Source organism: Balaenoptera borealis (genome assembly GCF_965194805.1).
Source record: "Balaenoptera borealis genome assembly, chromosome: 3".
Taxonomy (NCBI): Eukaryota; Metazoa; Chordata; class Mammalia; order Artiodactyla; family Balaenopteridae; genus Balaenoptera; species Balaenoptera borealis.
The window spans coordinates 103,178,093-103,199,835 of NC_138866.1; the positions used below are offsets into that span (position 1 = coordinate 103,178,093).

Consider the following 21,743-nt stretch of genomic DNA (forward strand, 5'->3'; position numbering starts at 1 on the left):
ACTTTTCCAATATTTGTCCTCTCTCTTTATACGGGTTCTCAGAATTTACCTAGAACTACTTCCTCTTTCTATAATATTTGAATATTTAGAATATCTAATAGAGTGTCAAGTATGCATTATCATATTTTGTCAGGATGTGCCACTAATATACATCCGTCTGGTTTTATTTATTTTAAACTCTTTTATTTAAACTTCAAAGTTTGATGAAATGAATTTTTATTGTCTCACCATTCTTGTACGATCCACATTCTGTAAAACAGATCTATTTAAAATATGTGCTGCAATCTATATAATATGAATTGATTTCAGCTGAGAAAGTAGTTTTGAAGACTTGGTTTTATATTATGCAAATTACTTTCTCTAGTAAAGTAGCATTTTCTGGAATTCAGAATATCCTGTAGTTACATTTACAATTTCTTCTTAACAAAATAACAGGACACGTAGTCTGACAAGTAAGAGAGTATTTCCATATAAAGTGGAACAACATATTTGAAACTGGAACAGTCTTAGAGAATCCAGATTATGTGGACTCCATATCTATAATCCCAGGAAGTATGAAATAGTCATTTGGTAAGATCATTAAAGGAAGGCTACTGCAAAAATATTTTTAAGATGTGAATTGACCTATAATTTTTATTTAAATGCATTCCTTACATCCACAAAAAAAGTTACTCATTTATTTGACCACTAAATAAGCTAATATTAATTTATTTTTTAATTGAAGTATAGTTGATGTACAGTATTATACAAGTTACAGGTATACAACATAGTGATTCACAAATTTTAAAGGTTATATTCCATTAATAGTTACTACATAATACTGGCTCTATTCCTTGTGTTGTACAATACATCCTTATTAGTGAGCTAATATTTAAATGTCTATTCTGTGTCAGGCACTCTGGTAGGTACTTGGGACCAAAAAGAGAGAATCTCTGCCCTTATGGAGCGCGAGTCTTGTCAAGAAGACAGGTATTGATCAAATATTCATGCTTATTTAGGTAAAAGTAACTGTGATATCGGCTGTAAAAGATAAGTATATTGTGCTATTAGAACAGCTGAGAGGAACATTTTATTTTGTCAGGCAATTCAGAAAAGTATTCCCTAAGGAAGTTATTTTCCAGCTGACATCTCAAGAACAGGCAGGAGTTAACCAGTTGAAAAGGGATGGAAAGGCCTGTTATAATGAAAAATTTTAAAACCAGTAAATGTATTGCAAAATCTTTTCAACTACTGATTTTAAATATCATTATTAACCCTATAAGTCTATAGCTTGTGAAATTTAGAATTTACATTTCTCTGTTGGCTGCCTGCAGTGAGAGTATTTGGCTTATGTGTGGATGTGTTCACCAGTTTGGTGTGTATGGTAACAAACATGCTTCTTCCCCATGGTAAGATGAGTTTCTTTTTGAATAATTGCTCTCAATAGTTACCACTGAGCCTCAACTATTTTCTATGTTGGCAAGTCCCCAGAAGGTTCCAAAAGAGGAAATGCATGTCCATCTTTAGCTCTTTGATTCTATGTGTGATATTTTAGTCACGAAATAATTTCCAGCTGGCAAGCTTGACATACATATTCAACAGCAGCTAAATATTGTTGCTGCATCTATTACATAAGCTGCAAAGAAACTCAGTCAACAGATGCTCCAAAATTTATAAAAGTTTTAATACTCATTTGATATTTTTATCATAAAAATCTGAGTCTCATTTATGATTGATTTGATTGTTCACGTTACAGCCCTTCCCTTCTCCAGATCCATATAGTTTGTTTATTTTCTGGGCTCCCATATGTTACGTCTTCAGAGTTGGGCCATTTTCCCAGAAGTCAGGCCATGGAGGAAGTTGAATGATAGGGAATCTTTTATGAAGAGAATCAGGTGAGTTGGAATTTAAGACCTATCAGAGGGAGGTCAGTTAGTCCAACTCTGTCCAGTTGTAAACAAGAACACTGGTAACAAGGAACATCAAATGATTGCTCAAGGTCACACAGGTGGTTAGGACACAGCTGAGGTGTGTAAACCACCTTCTCCAGAATCTGTCCAGTATAGTTTGTACTATACATTTATAGGATAATGATTAAAATCATCACTTGAAACCCATGAAATTAAAAATGGTTTTTGACTACGTTTAAGTATTGCTACAATTTGGGTATACAATGAAAGTAACTACTCCTATGTCCTTACATCTTTTATCTTATGTTCTTTGACTATACAATGAAAGTAATTACTCCTGTGTCCTTACATCTTTTATTTTATGTTCTTTGACTATCTAAAACTCAGAAATTTGTCTAGTTAGCAGGGGTGAGTGTGTTTATAAGTAGAAATAAGGTAAATAGATCCCAAGCAATCATCAGCTTAGTCCCTAAACAAAGTATATGATGGGGTTTACACGTAAGGAAAGCCTATATGTTTTCTCAGCAAAAAGAAGAAAAAGGGCCACATTTTTGGCCCAGACCAGGTGAGATTTTCAGGTCAGATTACTGAACCAGCAGCTATGATCCTACAGTAAATTCTAAGCTACATCAAGTTTGTGATTAAATCCTTACAAATTCAATTGATTTTCCTATGAGTGTCTCCTAATGCCCCTGATTTTTCTACTAAAATATGGATGGAAAGGGGATCACAATATAAAGATGCCCATCTGCTGGCTTTTCTTCTAGTAGAAAATGCTGTGCTACAAAAGAGTTGTATTTTAAACCTTCAGTTTCCTTTTTTCCAAGGCTTTGTGCTCACCGATTATAAGCATGCACATTTTTTAAAAGTAGATTTAAGTATGGCTCACCCCTCTTCCCTAGTCAACATGAGGCATCCTCTTTCTGAGTGAATTCCTGGATTCATATACTCAGAATCTTCTCAATTCTAAAATGCTAAGTAGAATATATCTTAATGCATATACCCTTGCCTTAAAGGCACATGATCCACGTGGATCCACGATCCACAATTGTATTTAGGTACAATTTCTCTGTCTTTTGAACTGTTTTGATCTATGCATCTGTGACTTACAATTAGCCTCTCTAGAGGGTTGGTGGTGGAGAAATATCTCTAGAATCCCAAAGTCAAATCAAGAATTCATCGTTTTTCCAAAACTGTTCTTCCTCTACTGTACTTGACAGCCTCACTCTGAGCCCAGGAACCCTACTCACATCCTCAGATCAGACTAAGCGCTCCACTCTTCCTTACTCCTCCTCTGCAGGGTCAGAGCTCCAACAGTTCTCACTTTTAAGTGTCCTCCTCTTTTCTCCCTTCTTCTCAAACCCACTCACAACTTCACTAGTACAAGACAAGATCATTTTCCCTATGGATTCCTTCCTAGATGCCAAGCTTCTCAAATTGCCTCTCTCCTGCTGCATAAGGTCTCTCTAAAATTCTCTCTCCCTCTCTCCCCCTCTGTCTCTTCTTCCCTCCCTCTCTCATCCTTCCTCTCTCCCTCTCCCTCTCTTCTACATGGAATTGTTCTAAATATAAAACATGTTGGTAAGATTCCATTAATAACAATATTATGTCCAATGTCTTTGCATTGAATAGCTGCTCAATTCTTCATGAATGCCATTTATGTGTACGTATATTACTATTCCAAAAGGAGCAGTCAGAAGCCAGTGCCTTTACCAGTTTTCATTAGACTGGGTAATCTAAAGCTTGAATTAAAATATAAAATAGAAACAATAATTCTCTGCTTCACGATGCAAGAAAAATGGTTCCTTTGTTGATAATTTTGAATTTATTTAACTTATGTTTTATTGTTCAGTAATCATAACAGAAATAGATTTTTAAGTTAGCCATGATCCTTCTTCTCCATTTTCTACTGCTACATATGCACACAGAACTTTGTATAATTGTAATAATAGCATAAATGCACTTCTGTATTTTTTAATGTTTTATGAATTTTGGCATATTGATAGAGTTTCAGAATATTTTCAGTAGTTACATAATATTTCACCACATCCGTAAACCTCAGCTTTTTAACCAACCCTCTATTTTTGGATAATCAGGTTAATAGCATTCTTTAAATTACAATGAATAATGAAAATGTTCTTGTATTATGCTTTTTCCTCATTTTGTTTACATCCTTGGGGCAAATTTCCAGTAGAATCATTGAATATCAACACTATGATTAATACCGTGTATATTTCTTGAAATGTGTTACCAAATCATGTACTGAAGTTTTCAACAGCGTGCACTGTCGCCAGGGGATGGGTACACTTGTTTCAGCCCACCTTCGACAGAATAGAATATTGGAAAGACTTTAAGCTTGCTGTTTTAATAAAGTGGTACCTTGTTATGTGTTTATACTTTGAATTTCTTTCATAACTAAGGAATTGAACATTTTTTCGTATGTTTGTTGACTAATTTTACTTGTGTTATTTTTTTATTCATGTCCCTGCCCTTTAAATATTGGTCTTTAATTCAATGAATACTATTTTAATTTTTAATCTCTATGGCTTCTTTATACAGTATAGCTTTTAATTTTTAAAACTATTGCTGCATATATTTTTTTCAGGATGGTTTCCATTTAAATTGCATTATTTTTGTTATAAGGGGTTTTTATATCATATGATCTATCTTTATGGTTTCTTTTAGTTTCAGTGTTATCCAGCAAAATATGTTGTTAGTTTCTAATTTGATTTCTGTATGTATGTTAATTCTTTGATACCTTTGGTCTTCATTTTAGTGTTAAAAATCCATTTTATAATAGAAATATGTCATATGTTTTTGTGGTTATGGGAATAATTCAGTTGCACAGAGGAAAAATTTATGATGCAGAAGAGATAGTACATGATTGCAACAGCCAAGTCTTTGAGTGGGAGAAGTTGGTTATTATTCAGTACACAAGTGAACTACTTAGCTTTAGGTAGTAGTAGAGGTAGTTCAGTCATAGTAGCAAGAGGAGAGGAAAAGTACATGGCTTTAGGAGGCAGAATGGTAAATGTGGTAGTGGAATCTCAGTGATCCGCTAAGAGTGAAGAGAGGACAAGGGTTCTTGGATGTTTGTGGAAAGAGAAGAACAGGAATATAAAATAATACTCTCAGAGCATAGGGACCAAATACTTAGTGAACTGTGGAGACGGCTGTCCATATGGAGGGCCCTTTTGACATTTGTGGCCATTATTTTAGATAACAACAGCCAGCATGGTGATGTTTTTTCCAGTCCTGTTGAGACACTAGGATACAGGCACAGAAGAGATAAGGAATTGGATTTACACAGTTTTGTCCTTGGCCAGGAGAGCATGACAAAGAGACAGGCCAAGTATTTGAGGGTGTATATAAAAAAAGAGATTACAGTCATGGACCGTAGACTCTCAGGTAGTTAAAGAGAAAGTAAAGTTATGAATGAGGTCATTTAGAGAGAAAATATAGGTCTCAGTGGATATAAGAGGGAGCGAGGTAAGGTAGTAGTCAAAGAGCACGATGCCTTTCAAAGAGCAGAATGCTTAAAATTGAGATTTGGAGGGAGTGCCCTTGTTGGTACTGACATGATCTAAGGTCAGACCATAGAAAGGGATGGCTGTTGTGGGAGGGAGGACAAACCCAAGGGAGAGTGGAGCTCAGAGCTGAGAACCAAGACACTAACTAGGTCATCTACATAGTTATCAAGGTCACAAAAAATGAAGACAGTAGTGATTGTGAAGAGAAAAAAGCAGTGGGCTAAGAAATGTAAATCCAGTATTGATAGTAATTTCCAGTAAGGTTGTATCATTAAAGATTTCTGTTAATGGTTTTGAAAGTGTCTGCTTCTCCATATCTTGCCAATACCAGGTATTATCAATATGCTTAATTGTTATCAATCTCCTGGGTGAAATTATCTTGGGATTGGATTTTCCTTTTCTAACAACAAGTACAGTTGATCATCTTTTCCTGTCTAGTCATTTGTATTTCCTTTTCCATTCACGAGTTTGACCATTTTTCTGCTGATGTGTTCACCTTTTATTAGCTACTTGAAAGAAATCTTCCTGGAATAGAGAAATTCCCTCTGAGATATAAACTGCCTTGCAAGTGCTTTCCAAATATTTTTTTTATTAGTTATCTATTTTATAAAGATTAGTGTATATATGTCAATCCCAATCTCCCAATTCATCCCACTACACCCCCCGACCCCGGCTTTCCCCCCTTGCTGTCCATATGTTTGTTCTCTGCATCTCTGTCTCTATTTCTGCCTTGCAAACTGGTTCATCTGTACCATTTTTCTAGATTCCACATGTATGCGTTAATACACGATATTTGGACATTTGTTTTTCTCCCTCTGACTTCACTTTGTATGACAGTCTCTAGGTCCATCCACATCTGTACAAATGACCCAATTTCATTCCTTTTTATGGCTAAGTAATATTCCATTGTATATTTTTACCACATCTTTATCCATTCATCTCTCGATGAGCATTTAGGTAGCTTCCATGACCTGACTATTGTAAATAGTGCTGGAATGAACATTGGGGTGAATGTGTCTTTTTGAATTATGGTTTTCTCTGGGTATATGCCCATCAGTGGGATTGCTGGGTCATATGGTAGTTCTATTTTTAGTTTTTTAAGGAACCTCCATACTGTTCTCCATAGTGGCTGTATCAATTTACATTCCCACCAACAGTGCAAGAGGGTTCCCTTTTCTCCATGCCCTCTCCAGCATTTGTTGTTGTAGATTTTCTAATCATGCCAATTATAACTGGTGTGAGGTGATACCTCATTGTAGTTTTGACTTGTATTTAATGTGCCTCTTGGCCATTTGTATGTCTTCGTAGGAGAAATGTCCATTTAGGTCTCCTGCCCATTTTTTGATTGGGTTGTTTGTTTTTTTAATATTAAGCTGCATGAGCTGCTTATATATTTTGGAGATTAATCCTTTGTCCGTTGATTCATTTGCAAATATTTTCTCCCATTCTGAGGGTTGTCTTTTCATCTTGTTTATAGTTTCCTTTGCTGTACAAAAGCTTTTAGGTTTCATTAGGTCCCATTTGTTTAATTTTGTTTTTATTTCCATTTCTCTAGGAGGTGGGTCAAAAAAGATCTTGCTGTGATTTATGTCAAAGAGTGTTCTTCCTATGTTTTCCTCTAAGAGTTTTATAGTGTCTGGCCTTACATTTAGGTGTTTAATCCACTTTGAGTCTATTTTTGTGTATGGTATTAGGGAGTGTTCTAATTTCACTCTTTTACATGTAACTGTCCAGTTTTCCCAGCACCACATATAGAAGAGGCAGTCTTTTCTCCATTGTTTATTCTTGCCTCCTTTATCAAAGATAAGGTGACCATATGTGCGTGGGTTTATCTCTGGGCTTTCTATGCTGTTCCATTGATCTATATTTCTGTTTTTGTGCCAGTACCATACTGTCTTGATTACTGTAGCTTTATAGTATAGTCGAAGTCAGGGAGCCTGATTCCTCCAGCTCTGTTTTTCTTTCTCAAGATTGCTTTTGCTATTCGGGCTCTTTTGTGTCTCCATACAAATTTTAAGATGAATTTGTTCTAGTTCCGTAAAAAATGTCATTGATCATTTGATAGGGATTGCATTGAATCTGTAGATTGCTTTGGGTACTATAGTCATTTTCACAATGTTGAGTCTTCCAATCCAAGAACATGGTATATCTCTCCATGTGTTTGTATCATCTTTAATTTCTTTCATCAGTGTCTTATAGTTTTCTGCATACAGGTCTTTTGTCTCCTTAGTAGGTTTATTCTTAGGTATTTTATTCTTTTTGTTGCAATGGTAAATGGGAGTGTTTCCTTAATTTCTCTTTCAGATTTTTCATCATTAGTGTATAGGAATACAGGAGAGTTCTGTGCATTAATTTTGTTTCCTGCTACTTTACCAAATTCATTGATTAGCTCTAGTAGTTTTCTGGTAGCGTCTTTAGGATTCTCTATGTATACTGTCATGTCATCTGCAAGCAGTGACAGTTTTACCTCTTCTTTTACAATTTGTATTCCTTTTATTTCTATTTCTTCTCTGATTGCTGTGTCTAGGACTTCCAAAACTATGTGGAGTAATAGTGGTGAGAGTGGACATCCTTGTCTTGTTCCTGATCTTAGAGGAATGCCTTCAGTTTTTAACCATTGAGAATGATGTTTGCTGTGGGTTTGTCATATATGGACTTTATTATTTTAAGTAGTTTCCCTCTATGCCCATTTTCTGGAGAGTTTTCATCATAAATGGGTGTTGAATTTTGTCAAAAGTCTTTTCTGCATCTATTGAGATGATCATATGGATTTATTCTTCAGTTTGTTAATATGGATTATCACATTGATTGATTTGCATATACTGAAGAATCCTTGCATCCCTTGGATAAATCCCACTTGATCATGGTGTATGATCCTTTTAATGTTTGTTAGATTCTGTTTGCTAGTATTTTGTTGAGGATTTTTGCATCTATATTTACCAGTGATAGTGGTCTGTAATTTTCTTTTTTTGTAGTATCTTTGTCTGGTTTTGGTGTCTGGTGGCCTCATAGAATGAGTTTGGGAGTGTTCCTTCCTCTGCAATTTTTTGGAAAAGTTTGAGAAGGATGAGTGTTAGCTCTTCTCTAAATGTTTGATAGAATTCACCTGTGAAGCCATCTGGTCCTGGACTTTTGTTTGTTGGAAGATTTTAAATCACAGTTTCTATTTCATTACTTGTGATTGATCTGTTCATATTTTCTATTTCTTCTTGGTTCCGTCTTGGAAGGTTGTACCTTTTTATGAATTTCTCCGTTTCTTCCAGGTTGTCTATTTTATTGGCATAGAGTTGCTTGTAGTAGTCTCTTATGATGCTTTTTACTGCAGTGTCCGTTGTAACTTCTCCTTTTTCATTCCTAATTTTATTGCTTTGAGTCCTCTGCCTCTTTTTCTTGATGAGTCTGGCTAAAGGTTTATCAATTTTGTTTATCTTCTCAAAGAAGCAGCTTTTAATTTTATTGATCTTTGCTATTGTTTTCTTTGTTTCTATTTCATTTATTTCTGCTCTGATCTTTATGATTTCTTTCCTTCTTCTAACTTTGCGTTTTGTTTGTTCTTCTTTCTCTAGCTCCTTTAGGTGTAAGGTTAGATTGCTTATTTGAGATTTTTCTTGTTTCTTGAGGTAGGATTGTATTGCTATAAACTTCCCTCTTAGAACTGCTTTTGCTGCATCCCATAGGTTTTGGATCATCATGTTTTCATTGTCATTTGTTTCTAGGTATTTTTTGATTTCCTCTGTGATTTCGTCAGTGATCTCTTAGTTATTTAGTAACATATTGTTTAGCCTGTATGTGTTTATGTTTTTCACGTTTTCTTTTCCCTGTAATACATTTCTAATCTCATAGAGTTGTGGTCAGAAAAGATGCTTGATATGATTTCAGTTTTCTTAAATTTACCGAGGCTTGATTTGTGACCCAATATGTGATCTGTCCTGGAGACTGTTCCGTGTTCACTTGAGAAGAAAGTGTAATCTGCTGTTTTCGGATGGAATGTCCTATAAATATCAATTAAATCTATCTGGTCTATTGTGTCATTTAAAGCTTGTGTTTCCTTATTAATTCTCTGTCTGGATGATCTGTCCATTGGTGTAAGTGAGGTGTTAAAATCCCCCACTATTATTGTGTTACTGTCGATTTCCTCTTTTATAGCTGTTAGCAGTTGCCTTATGTATTGAGGTGCTCCTATGTTGGGTGCATATATATTTATAATTATTGTATCTTCTTTATGGATTAATCCCTTGATCATTATGGAGTGTTCTTCCTTGTCTCTTGTAACATTCTTTATTTTAAGGTCTATTTTATCTGATAATGAGTATTGCTACTCCAGCTTACTTTTGCTTTCCGTTTTCATGGAATATCTTTTTCCATCCCCTCACTTTCAGTCTGTATGTGCCCATAGGTCTGAAGTGGGTCTCTTGTAGACAGCATATGTATGGGTCTTGTTTTTGTATCCATTCAGTGAGCCTGTGTCTTTTGGTTGGAGCATTTAGTCCATTCACATTTAATTATCAATATGTATGTTCCTATTACCATTTTCTTAATTGTTTTGGGTTGTTTTTTTAGGTCCTTTTGTTCTCTTGTGTTTCCCATTTAGAGAAGTTCCTTTAGCATTTGTTGTAAAGCTGGTTTGGTGGTGCTGAAATCTCTTAGCTTTGCTTGTCTGTAAAGCTTTTGACTTCTCCATTGAATCTGAATGAGATCCTTGCTGGGTAGAGTAATCTTGGTTGTAGATTCTTCCCTTTCATCACTTTAAGTATATCGTGCCACTCCCTTCTGGCTTGTAGAGTTTCTGCTGAGAAATCAGCTGTTAACTTATGGGAGTTCCCTTGTATTTTGTTTGTTGTTGTTCGCTTTTCGCTTTTAATAATTTTACTTTGTCTTTAATTCTTGTCAATTTGATTACTGTGTGTCTCGGCATGTTTCTCCTTGGGTTTATCCTGGCTGGGACTCTGCCCTTCCTTGACTTGGGTGGCTGTTTACTTTCCCATGTTAGGGAAGTTTTCGACTATAATCTCTTCAAATATTTTATCAGGTCCTTTCTCTGTTCTCCTTCTGGGACCCCTATGATGCAAATGTTGGTTCGTTTAATGTTGTCCCAGAGGTCTCTTAGGGTGTCCTCATTTCTTTCATTCTTTTTTCTTTATTCTGTTCTCTGCTAGTGATTTCCACCATTCTGTCTTCCAGGTCACTTATCCGTTCTTCTGCCTCAGTTATTCTGCTATTGATTCCTTCTAGTGTATTTTCCATTTCAGTTATTCTATTGTTCATCTCTGTTTGTTTGTTCTTTAATTCTTCTAGGTCTTTGTTAAACATTTCTTGCATCTTCTTGATCTTTGCCTCCGTTTTTTTTTCCAAGGTCCTGGATCATCTTCACTATCATTATTCTGAATTCTCTTTCTGGAAGGTTACCTATCTCCATTTCATTTAGTTGTTTTTCTGGTGTTTTATCTTGTCCCTTCATCTGGTACATAGTCCTCTGCCTTTTCATTTTGTCTGTCTTTCTGTGAATGTGGTTTTCTTTCCACAGGCTGCAGGATTGTAGTTCTTTTTGCTTCTGCTGTCTGCCCTCTGGTGGATGAGGCTATCTCTGGACATTCAGAGGAGACTCCTGTGGGTCATGCCTTAGTGAAAGCAGCCAGGGGAAACAAAGACCTGTCTTGTGTTAGTGTTGGAGGGTCTGCTGCAGAGGCAGGTCCAATTATTTTATATTGATATTTTAGTGAAGTATTAATAAATCTTCCCATTCTTAAAAATAAACATTACAATTAGTATATATTTAGTAATCAATTGACTGTGTAGATAAAGCATCAGATTGATATATTGTTTATTGGGATTTAATTGATTCTTCTAAAGGACCAAAATGTATTGTATATGAGTTAAATATTTTTTAAACTTTATAGTGGCTGTAGTTAGTACAAGGAAAAAGACAGATCTTAAGTTTAAAAACCTTTTATTTGACTTAATTTGAATAGCTTAGGTTCTCAACAGCAACTCCACACATATATAGGCAGTACTGCTTCAGATAAATTTGTTGGATTTTTTGGTAGAAAATGAGAGTTAAATTAATGTAACACTAAGAGAAATGCAACTTTATTCACTATTTTCCTGACTGATGAAAAGGTATTAAAAACTCACAAATGGAGTGCTTTTAAAGGATAAACAATTTCAGAGGTCTTCACACATTGATTTTCTCTATATCTTAAAACTTCTCTAATAACATGCTTCACTAAAATTTTCATTTATTGTCTACCTCCAAGGATAATGGAAGCTGATTTGCTATATATACAGTAGAATTTTTTTTTAACTGCACCAAAGGCATATCCTAGCTCTGTTAAAGGGCCTTCACCACAGTCAATATAAAAGCACAAAAAGTCCCATCAGTTTAATAATAATAAAACCCCCAAAATGGAAAACTGAGGGAGCAAGGAAGAGAGCCCTGGGCCAGGGGCATGGGGAGTCCTGCTCATGGCACCAGGCCTGGCCACAGGGCTCCCCTGGTATTGCTGTTGCTACAAGGTTGGGGGTCAGCAATTGTCCTGTGGGAGCCATCGTTCACCTGGGTTGAGGACCCTTACTTCTTCTGGGGTATGCTCAGCTTCTGCATGCCCCGGATCTTGCTCAGCAGGCCAGAGATGAAGGCCTCAGTGGGTTTGTAACAGTCAACCAGCAGCTCCTTGACCCTGGCAGCTTGGGTGTCATCACTCTCCATGTCCAGGAGTTCATCCACATCAATCTCCAGCTCCAGGATCTCCTCTTCCTGGCAGTTGTAGAGGTGAGTGAGCTGCTCCAGGATCCACTTCTCCAGGTTGAGGCGCTTCTGTAGCTCCTTGAGGTTGTACTTGACTGTGACCTTCCCTTGGCGCCTCACTGGTCCCTCATCGTCTGTGCCACCTGGGCCCTCACCTGCAGCCCCAGGGCGGCTCTGAAAGTAGACACGGGGTCCTGGGCCACCAGTCCCTCGTCCAAGGGCCGGAGCCACCAACGCCGCACCCCCTGCGGGGCCAAGTATGTGTGTCAGGCCCCTCCCTGCGCTGCTGCCTCTGGGACGCCTGTTGGCTGGCTCCAAGCCACTGGCTCGGGTTAGCTCGTGAGCTCGGCTCCACAGGGCTCCTCATGGCTCCACAGCAAGGGCAGTGGCGGCGGGCACGCCTGGGGGCAGATGCAGCATGTGGAGCCCCCAGACCTGGTCTGGCCACACCCCGCCCCCTCCCCGCCAATCCCTAGAATTTTTCTGTATATTAAATTGATAATACTTATCTGGTAGCAGCATTCAGTGTCATGCAATATGTATTGATGCTATTGTTATCTGCTTTTGGAATAAGTCTGTGAGGTACTTCAGCTTGAAAGAAGCAATAAATGAACCAAAAAAATAAATGATAACTAATGAGACAGTGAAGAAAACAGGGTAAATTCCCAGATTTCAAATAAACTGTACTATGTCTTGACTCCACTCATCCTCAAATTATCCTATATATATACATATTCAGTCACCAAGAATACATCAGAAGATAATTATTTATATGTAGTGGTCTCCATAGTTATTTAGCCAATCCTTTTAGCCCTTGAATGATTAATTCCAATTCATTTATTCAAAGTTTTTTGAGCTCCTACTTTTTTCAAACACTGATATAAACACTAGGGTTAACATGATAAAAAAAAGGGGGGAGTCTCAGCATTATAGCTTGATTAGAGTAAGAGTTAATAAGAAAATACAAGGAATCATTAGTATGACTCCCGAGCTGAGTGAGAGGTCAGCATGGATTCATACTAGCAAGTGATAACTTCTTATATGTGTCATTGGAGTTTCCAAAGAAGTAAAGAGAGTCAGAGACAGTTGTTGAAATGGAAGGAAGATAGGTAAAGAAAATCTAGTATGTGGAAGTAGAGTCCCTGGAGAAGGAAAAAAAAAAAAAGAAAGCAATAGAATTTATGTTTAAAACTGTAATAAAAGAAAATTTTATAGAAATAAAAGACTTCCAGGTACAAATTGACAAGGCCGACTTAATACTAGAAAATCAACTTGGAATTGTCAACTTTGAAACAGATCCTGGTAAAATTATTGGATCTTAAAGATAACGGAGATATCTTCAGGGTCTCTAGTCATAAAGTGATTAGGACCTTTTTTTAAAAAGCCGCAGAAAACTCCCAAGCCCCTTCCACACTGTGAAGATAAAAGAAGTCACATTCTGCAAGACCGAAAGGGCCTCCACCAGAACATGACCATGCTGGAGGCTTGACCTTGGACTTCCTAGATGTACAACTGTGAGAAATAAATGTTTGTTGCTTATAAGCCACCTAGTCTATGGCATTTGGTTATAGCAGCCCAAACAGACTAAGACAAAAGGCTAGTTTATTATTGGGAAATCCACTAATATCATATAACATATTAATAGGCATAAGAAGAAAAAGCAGATGATAAGTCTCCATGGATGCTGAAAAAGCATTTGACAAAATTCAATACATATAAACATTCAAGAACATAGAAATCAATGGATATTTCCTTACCATATTTCATAAAAATAATTATATATTTTTATACATCTAGATATGTATGTGTATATATATTAAATTTATATGAAATAGAGACATAATGCAAATTTGGCAAAATATTGACCATTGTTGAGTCTGCGTAAAGAATATATGGGAGATCATTGTACTAGTCTTGCAACTTTCTGTAATTTAAAAAATTTATTTGTTTTGTATTTTTGGCTGAATTGGGTCTTCGTTGCTGTGTGTGGGGTTTCTCTAGCTGTGGCGAGCAGGGGCCACTCTTCATTGTGGTGCGTGGGCTTATTGCGGTGGCTTCTCTTGCTGCAGAGCACGGGCTCCAGGCACGCAGGCTCATTAGTTGTGGCCCACGGGCTCCAGAGCACAGGCTCAGCAGTTGTGGCACACGGGCTTAGCCGCTCCGCGGCATGTGGGATCTTCCCAGACCAGGGCTCGAACCTGTGTCTCCTGCATTGGCAGGCGGATTCTTAACCACCGCGCCACCGGGGAAGCCCACCTTCTGTTATTTTTACATTATATCAAAATAACATATTGTACAATTCACTATTTCTGAATAATAGAGATGAAAAATTGGCTAAACAATGTCATTTTCTGTGTCTAATCCTTTTTAACCAAGTTACTGTAATAGTCTTTTAATATGGTAGTTCTTGTTACAACTACAATTAATTGTTACAATTACTGCCATTTATAAAGTATATTTCAGTGATGGCACATTTATACAGTGTTATCTCACTGATTTTTCACAAAACAACCTGAAAGGGGGATAGAGTTACAATCCCATTTTACACAAGAGGAAACTGAGACTTCTAGGAGTAAAATGGTTTGCCCAAGTTGACAAGGGCAGTAAGTGATGGATTCAAGACAAAGATTCATGTCTCTGTTTCCCTTGCTGTCTCAAATCTTTCCTCCACTGCATCCATCTAACCCCAAAGACATGAGTTTTTCTGTACTTTTGCTTAAATGTGGGGATTATATCCTAGGCTTCTTTTGTATTTCCATAGCACAATATGTAACTTGCACATCACAAACAATCAATAATACTTGTTGAATTGAGTTAAGTTACAATGTAGTATGAATAAATAAAAAGGGAAAGAGAAAAGAATAAGTCTGTGCTTAAATAGTTCCCTACATATATTGATTCTCTTTGTCTTAATTTTCACATAAAGAGTAAAATTTGTTAGCTGACGCAATGAAAAATTTAGGTAAATGACTATGAGCGATTGATTATATAAAGGTAGTATTGCAAATGTAAACAAAATATTTGACTAGTATTTTTAACTTTCAGGTGGGAATTTTATTGATGGTAAGTTCAATAAAGAGGGGGAAAAATACCAATGCTGTATTTTTCATACTCTGTCTATTCTGAAAAGTGTTGGCCTAGATATAGTGCAGTTGACATCATGTAATTTATATGTTCATAAATCCTCTAGTACATGAAGTACCTTCAATCGATGACCATTGCCTAAAGGATGAGGTATATTTTTCCTGAATACACATTTTATTGAACTATAGCATGCATAGAGAAATTGTGCAAATAATAGGTGTCCAGCTGGATAGATTTTTACACAGTGCACTTACCTGTTAACAGAACCTCAGAAGTCCCCATCATGTTCCTTTCCAGTCACTACCTAATCCCTCTGATAAAGTTACTCACTATTTTGACTTCTAACACGATATAATACTTTTGCCTGTTGTGGAGCTTCATTTACATCAAACCATAGAATACATTCTATTTTGTGCTGGGTTTCTTTCATTGAACATTATTTTTTTGAGATATTACCCACATGGTCTGTTCATTCTCATTACAGTATTATGTTCCAATGTACAAATATGCCACTATTCATTTATTCATTTTACTATTGTATATTTGGGTAGTTTCCAATTTTAGACTATTAAAGTGGTGCTATGAATGTTCTTATACACGTTTCAGTGGATATATATGTACACATATCTGTCATGGATATACCCAAGGAGTGGACTTACTAAGTCATAGAGATGCATATGTTCAGTTTAGTAGATATTACAAACTAGTTTTCCAAAGTGATTATACCAGTTACCTCGCCCATCAACAGTGTATACAAGTTCCAATTGCTCCACATCTCTACCAACTTGCTATTGCCTGTCTTTTTCATTCTAGCCATTTTGATAGGCGTGTAATGATAATTAAAATTGTAGTTTAATTTCTGCTTTCCCGATGACTAAGACAGTGAAATACTTTTTCATAAGGTTTTTGGCCATTTGGCTATTTCTTTTGTGAACCACCTTTTCAATCTTTTGTCCATTTTTTAAATTGAGCTTTCTGACATTTTCTTAAAAATCTTAAGCTCTTTATATATTGTAGATATTAGCCTTTTGTTGAATATTTGTATTGCAAATATTTTCTCAGTCTATGACTTGCTTTTTTACTCTCTTAATAATGTCTTTTCTTTATTGATGTATAGTTGATTTACAATATTATGTTAGTTTCAGGTGTACAGCTTAGTGATTCAGTATTTTCACGGATTATACTTCATTAAAAGTTATTACAAGATAATGGCTATAATTCCCTGTGCTATACAATATATCCTTGTTGCTTATCTATTTTATAGTAGCTTGTATCTCTTAATCCCATACCTCTGATATGCCTCTCCCCCCTTCCCTCTTCCTTTGGGTAACCACTAGTTTGTTTTCTAAATTTGTGAGTCTTTTTCTGTTTTGCATATACATTCACTTGTGTTATTTTTTTAGATTCCACGTGTATGTGACTTATTTTACTAAGCATAGTATTTTCTAGGTTCATCTATGTTGCTGCAAGTAGCAGAATTCCATTCTTTTTATAGCTGAGAAATATTATATTGTATATATATACCACATCTTCTTTATCTGTTTGTCTTTTGATGGACACTTGGGTTGCTTCTATGTCTTGGCTATTGTAAAAATGCTGCTAAGAACATGGGGTGCATGTATCTTTCTGAATTAGAGTTTTCATCTTTTCTGAATATGTGCCCAGGAGTGGGATTGCTGGATCATATGGTAGTTCTACTTTTAGTTTTTTGAGGAACCTTCATACTGTTTTCCATAGTGGCTGCACTAATTTACATTCCCACCAACAATGTACAAGGGTTCCCTTTTCTCGACATCCTCACCAACATTTTTTATTTGTAGACTTTTTGATGATAGCCATTCTGACAGCTGTGACGTGGTACCTTGTTTTTCTTTGCATTTCTATAATAATTAGCATAGTTGAGCAGGTTTTCATGTGCCTGTTGGCTATCTGTATGTCTCCTTTGAAAAATGTCTATTCAGGTCTTCTACCCATTTTTTGATTGTGTTGTTATGTCTCCTTTGAAAAATGTCTATTCAGGTCTTCTACCCATTTTTTGATTGTGTTGTTTGGTGTTTTTTTTGTTGTTTTGTTTTGATGTTGAGTTGTATGAGCTTTTTATATATTTTGTATATCAACCCCTTGTTAGTCATATCATTAGCAAATATTTTCTCCCATTCAGTAGATTTTTTTCATTTTTGTCAGTGGTTCCCCTTGCTGTGCAAAAGCTTTAAGTTTACTTAGGTCCCATTTATGTATCTTTGCTTTTATTTCTTTTGCCTTAGAAGACAGAGCCAATAAAATATTGCTACAATTTATGTCAAAGTGTGTTCTGCCTATGTTCTCTTCTAGGAGCTTTATGGTTTCTCGTCTTCTTTTTATAGAAATATTCTACTTATTTTCTTTATTTTTGTTTGTTTGCCTTTTGCTTGTTTTTATTTTTTAATTTTTAAAATCCATTTTGAGTTTATTTTTCTTTATGGTGTGAGGAAATGTTCTAATCTCACTGTTTTACACGTAGCTGTCCAGTTTTCCCAGCACCACTTGTTAAAGAGACTGTCCTTTCTCCATAATATATTCTTGCCTCCTTTGTTGTAGATTAATTGACCATAGGTGTGTGGGCTTATTTCTGGGCTTTGTATCCTGTTCCACTGATCTGTGTGTCTGTTTTTGTGCCAGTACCAGGCTGTTTAGATTACTGTAGTTTTGTAGTATCTTCTGAAGTCTGAAAGTGTGATACGTCCAGCTTTGTTCTTTTTTTCTCAAGATTGCTTTGGCTATTCTGAGTCTTTTGTGTTTACATATGAATTTAGGATTATTTGTTCTAGTTCTGTGGAAAATGTCATGGTATTTTGATAGGGATTGTATTAAACCTGTAGATTGCTTTGGGTAGTATGGCCATTTTAACATGTCATTTAATGATTTCTTTTGAAAAATAGAGGTTCTAAATTTAAACAGTGCGATTTATCAATAACCTCCTTTATTAGTAGTACTGTTTTTGTCCTCTTTAATTAATCTTTGCCTACCCAAGATTATGAAAATAATCTCTTATGTTTTCTTCTAAAAGCTTTGTTGTTTACCTTTCTATCTTAGACCTACAATCCATCTGAAACTCATTTTTTTGTGTATCAACCCCCTTGATGAAGTCATATGATGTAATAAAAAGATCTTTTATTCTCTAAGCTCAGACAGATCTGGAGAATATAACAGAAATATGTAGAAGTGTATGCCCAAGAATACACAAAGCATAGTTTTTAAAAACCATACTAAATGATGACATTAATTTTATTGGCATGGAAAACTGTTGAGTGAAAGGAGTGGGTTATAGAACATAAAACATTTATACAAATTGTATGCACACATATATTTTAGATACATAAATTCATACAGTGATATCCTGAAGCACACATATATTTTAGATACATAAATTCATACAGTGATATCCTGAAGGGTAATCAGGCATAGTTTAACAACATATCTGTGAATCATGGGATTTATGGTAATCGGTATTTTTCTTTGAACTTTTCTGTATTGTTTGAATTTTTTTCAGTGAGTATGTATCTTCATTTCCAGAATAAACATGAAAAATCATTCTTATTTAAATACAAGTACATAGGGGAGAAGAGTTATCCAGAGGTACCCATAATAACCTTTTGGATCTTTTCATTCAGTCATTTTTCTTGGCATAGATGGTGGCTGTTTTATCCTTTAATAAAAATTGTACTTCCTATTTAATTAGATTTCTGAATCTGGTACAAGTCTGGCCTGAGGGGGAGAGAGGCTAGAACAAAAGAACTCCTTGTGTCCAGTAAATAGATTTATTTCTGTAACGAAAAATGATTCATGATAAGATGTATCACTTTTATGGTTTATCTACATGCTTTATGAAAGAAGGAACCAATCCCTCCATATCTTTGCATGTTGATTAGTAGAGCCAGTTCAGCTGTATGTTCTTTGCCTTCATGTCAAAAACAAATCAATATATAAATTTCTTTGGTCCACTGCAAATTTTCCTCTCACAACTCTGTAGATGTTGTTTAGTTATCCCATAGCCTCTAGGGAATGGAAGGATCACAGGTCAGCCTGCTTTAAATAATTTTATATACTTGCTTTTCTGTTTATAAGCCTAAAAGATTTTTTTCCTTTATTTTGTCTTTCAAACATTTTGGCAGATGTGTCTATTCATTAGTACCTAGATGTGAGTAACTCTTCACTAGTAGAGAATTTCTTAACTTCATACTTGCTTTCCTCTCTCTCTGACTAAAAATTGTTCTCTTTAATTATGTATCTTATTATTGATTCTGTTCCATTTGTTTGACTTTTTTTTTTTTCTCCTTATGTTGGATCTCTCCTCTCTAGTCGTAGAGATCAAGATCCTATGTGACCCGACCCTGGCTTCTCTCTGAAATCAGCTCTCACCACTCTCAATCATTCACTCTGCTTTAGCCACACTGGCTTCCTTGCATCTCCTTGAACTTGTCAAGGACACTCTTTGGCTCCAGTGCCACTTCACTTGCTATGTTTTCTACCTGAAATGCTCTTCCAGAAGAAGGCTGCATGGTTTGCTCTCTGACTTCATTCAGTTCTGCTTTCATGTCGCCTCATTAGAGATCTTCCCTTAGGACCAAAATGTGGATTTCATTCACTTGTGCAACATATCTACTGATTATCTACTATGAACCAGGTACTATGCTGCATACTGAAAGTACAGCAAAGAAGAAAACAGAACATTCCTGCAATTTTGGAATTTATAATATAGTGAGGAGAGGCAGACAATAAAAACCACTCAATATAATGCGAAGTAGTGTAAGTGTTCTGGAAAAATAAAATGCAGGGTAAGGGAGCAGATGAGCTGAGCATACATTTTTTTCAATAGGCCACTAAGGGAAGAATCTCAACTACAGGTTACATTTAAATAAGTAATGAGAAAATGTACAGGAAACTAAAAGAAATGAAACCCATAAAGATTTAAGTCTTTTAAGAAAAAGCTATAAGCAATGATTTTGCAATATATAAGTTATAACCTGAGAAATACATGAAACTGATTATTTATGAGTGTTTTTTATGAGCTATGTATATGGGATAAAATTGTTTATATTTTATAGACAATTCTTAATAAAAAATTTATTGATCTACACAGGGCTTTTTATTTTAATGCAGAAAATTAGGTCTTTTAAGACACAGCAGTGGCTTTTCCCCATGGGAAGCTGTACACCAGCAAACTTTTAGACAATGTCCAATGTTAAACATGTCCTCTATCAGTTTGATTGATGACCCGGTCTATTCTCAGCCAAACTGAGGAGAAAATGAAGGAATAGAGATGGCGAAAGAACTGGATACAACCTTTACATTCTTTTATCCATCCATCTATCCATTTATCTTATCCTTGTCTGAGCAGACAAGGTGGTGTGAGGAATCAAACATTTATCTTATCTGTTGTGTTATCTGTTCTTAGAAAGCTTATCTAGGTAGAGAAGAGGTAAGAGGCAAGGTTATATGATGGAAAGACACAGAACCAGGATTAGACTTTATGCTGCACCACATCTACCACAGTCATCACTGTTACCACCCAAGTCCAAACTGCCAAGTCTGTCCATTGTTCATTCTACTGCAGTGGCTCCTCTATATACTGCTGCTTCCACTTTTAGATCCCTGTAATCTGTTCTCCAGACAGCAGCCAAAGTGATGTTTTGCAAATGTAAAATAAGACCAAAAACCTCCAGCATTATTCCATAACTCTTAGGAGGAGAGGTCCTTATCATAGGATTCAAGATCCTTTGTGACCTGACCCTGGCTTCTCTCTGAAATCAGCTTGCACCACTTTCAATCACTCACTCTGCTTTAGCCACACTGGCTTCCTTGCATCTCCTTGAACTTGTCAAGGACGCTCTTTGGCTCCAGGGCCACTTCACTTGCTCTGTTTTCTACCTGAAATGCTCTTCCAGAAGAAGGCTGCATGGTTTGCTCTCTGACTTCATTCAGTTCTGCTTTCATGTCGCCTCATTAGAGATCTTCCCTTAGTGGCCTATTGAAAAAAAATGTATGCTCAGCTCATCTGCTCCCTTACCCTGCATTTTATTTTTCCAGAACACTTACACTACTTCGCATTATATTGAGTGGTTTTTATTGTCTGCCTCTCCTCATTATATTATAAATTCCAAAATTGCAGGAATGCTCTGTTTTCTTCTTTGCTGTACTTTCAGTATGCAGCATAGTACCTGGTTCATAGTAGATAATTAGTAGATACGTTGCACAAGTGAATGAAATCCACATTTTGGTCCTAAGTACTAACTTTCATGGAAATACTCTGTACTACCTCTATTGCTAGGACTGCTAGGCCTATGTATAAAAGTACAATGTAAGTGAAGCTTGTTTTTGTTTATTTTTTATACCCTTGCTCCATGGCTTGTCAATTAATGCCAATAGCTTCTTTGGGTGCCTGTATTTTACCATTACGTTTCAGCCTGTTGGCCAGCTCTCTTTTTAAAAATAATTTCACATCTCATCCCGTTATTT

At 36.0% G+C, this 21,743-nt stretch overlaps 1 protein-coding gene and 1 pseudogene across 2 annotated transcripts in view; one reads left to right on the plus strand and one right to left on the minus strand.

Annotated features, from left to right (window-relative positions):
* Window positions 1-21,743, plus strand: part of UNC13C (unc-13 homolog C) — a 632,162-nt gene that overhangs the window by 465,921 nt on the left and 144,498 nt on the right. The gene's annotated exons all lie outside the window — the stretch shown is intronic.
* LOC309626897 (protein phosphatase 1 regulatory subunit 14B pseudogene) lies at window positions 11,722-21,221 on the minus strand (annotated as a pseudogene). The gene is made up of 2 exons: window positions 21,077-21,221; window positions 11,722-12,523 (listed from the first exon to the last, which is right to left on the minus strand). The product of its transcript is annotated as a protein phosphatase 1 regulatory subunit 14B pseudogene (transcript).